The following is a 2618-nucleotide window of genomic DNA, read 5'->3' as shown; positions in this document are numbered from 1 at the left end:
CAATCTCTGGTGTTATTTTCATACTAACTTTTTATATTATGAAGAGGATTTTGCCATTAACAAGTAATTGCAGTAAATATCAGGAAGAACATTTAAAACCCAACAAAATAAAAAAGAAATCTATGATTCTTCCTTTGTTGTCTTGCTAGTTTAGGAATGCTGCAATTACGTGGTAATTGGTTGCTAAATTATGTGGTGATTGGGGGGCTTTTGGGGTGTCACCAGAAATCCTCAGAGCAATAACAATTACCCTGCCTGTTCTGAACCCTAGGGAGGATGATGACTGCTAAAATGCTAAACAAACATTCATTAACACAATACTGTTGATGCCTTAACCCTTTGGGGGCAACCTGGGGCTGGGAGGCCTCTACAGCGCTGGCGCCACCCTGGTGTGCTGAGTTAATTTATCAAACAATCTGCCCTCCTCAATCTCTCTTTAAAATGTGGAATGAAAGTTTAATTTGGATCGTTTGGTATTAGCTTTAGACAGAGACCTTGTCAACAGTTCTGGCTATATCAATAAAGCCTTTTCTGCCTCTTTGGAGGTGTCACTTAGCCCAACCATTCCTCTGTTAACCTAGTGTCATCTGAATTGTCTCAGAAGACTTGAGAGAAGGATGTTGGGAGAGGTTTCAATGGACCAATGCTAGGTCCACTTGGGTTGTAGTTAATATTTCTAGTGATGATGGGACTATGTCATTCCCCTGTATTATTTGACAGGTGCAGTAAATCAGACACAGATCTCCCTGCCTGGATTATAGGTAAAATGAAAAGCTTAGAGCACAAGCTAAAAACTTTGCTAGGGCTTACTCCTTTCATGCTGTTATTAGCAATAGTGATACCCCATCAGGAGCGAGCCTGCATTGTGTCAGCTCTTTGCTCTGCTGTATAACAACGTTTGTAGACCCTAAGCCAACTGCAAGGACAACTTGTGTCCTCTCAGAGCCAAACTTCTACGTCATGTTGGATGACCTTGACCTGGTTTGTGCATGTGGCACCAAAAAGGGTTCCACACCATGTAAGTACTACCTTGAACATTAAAATGGGACTAACATGACGTACGACTCTTGTTCTGGCTTTCAGTCAATGACTGTATGGCAACCCTTCAGCTGCAAGTTCCCCAAATCCCCTAAGATGACAATCAGAGATGACTGATTGTCATCAGCAGTTGTATCCCACCCACACTAACATTTGGGAGGGAGAGTGCTGAGGTGGCAAAATTAAAGCTCCCACCATCATATTTGTTTTGTAACAAATTAGGACCAGAGTCACAAAGGGTGGCTTAAAGAAGCATATAAAAGCTCATATCACCTGCAGCCCTTCTATCCACGTCTCTTGTCTCAGTAGTGAACAAGGTAAGTGTGATTTCGCTCATTCTTTCTACTACTATTAGCATTTACTTTAACAATGTTTTTGTCACAGAGATGATTCCTGCATGTGTTTTTACAGACTTATATCCTTTGTTTCCTTCTGAAAATGTGTCTTGGTCCAGATGTGTTACCGAAAAACTCGGAATAAAGAACTTATCAACACCAATTTAGTGTAGATAAGCAGACACTTCTTTATTAACGGCCGGGTGTGCGGGCGAGTCCTCTCACGAACCACGCACCCCTGAACACCAAAATCATACACCTTATATTAAACTTATTCATACATATTCATTAGATTTCCGAAAAATGTTATGCATATTCATTAGATTTCTGGGAAGTTATTAGCATATGTAAGTGTCCTTTACGCAGGCGCAGTGAAGGTCTCTGGTGGTCTTCCATAGTCTTCCTCAGTTTGTCCGATAGCTGACCTTTCATGTGATTCTGCGCAGTACGATTTTCACCATCATGTATTGGATTTACATAAAGTACATTCAATGTTAATTCTTGAATTTAATATTTCTAGTGATTGGCCCTCAGTCTCACCACCTTATCAATATTCTTATACTAAAACAATCATTGGTTAATCTCACTTAACTCTACTGATTGGAATTCTCGTTAATTAGATCGAAGTAAATCTTTACCAAAGCTTCTGTGGTTAACTGATTTCAGACAATACTCAAACTCTTTTAGTTACACATAATACATTTTCTTAAGTTCCTAAGTTCCTATTAATTTGAAATTCTGACATCTGTTATCTGAGTTCTAAATGTTCCTACTAGATGATTTTAACCAATTCCTCCGGCCTTGGTACAGGGCTATACAGGGGATTTCACAGCAGCTGTTAGTTGTTGGTTAAATATATAGAATGCAATATATAATTTTGCTAAAATATTTCTTATTGTTCCATATTCCTATTAAAATTAAATATGATTAATTCTAGCTAATAACAAATCAATAACAGATGCAGCATCAAGAATCACTGCATTAGGACAGGAAGTAGATGTCCAAGGTGTAGAAATACTTGGGGTGACTTATACCTCATAAAGTCTGAATTAATACATATAGCCAATAAGCCTTTTCTCCAGTTCCCGTTGGCTTCTTTTTCACTCGATCTCACAATTTGTGAGTGTGTCCTTGACAGTCCAAGTTGATACAGGCAGATCTGCCTGTCTAACTTATCCAGTACTGAATTTCTCTTTCACATCAAATTAATTACAAAGGTGATCATGATGAGATGAAAGAAAGGAT

Source organism: Haliaeetus leucocephalus, unplaced genomic scaffold (assembly GCF_000737465.1).
Source record: "Haliaeetus leucocephalus isolate CR32 unplaced genomic scaffold, Haliaeetus_leucocephalus-4.0 Scaffold349, whole genome shotgun sequence".
NCBI classification, from domain to species: domain Eukaryota; kingdom Metazoa; phylum Chordata; class Aves; order Accipitriformes; family Accipitridae; genus Haliaeetus; species Haliaeetus leucocephalus.
This window is presented reverse-complemented; position numbering follows the sequence as displayed.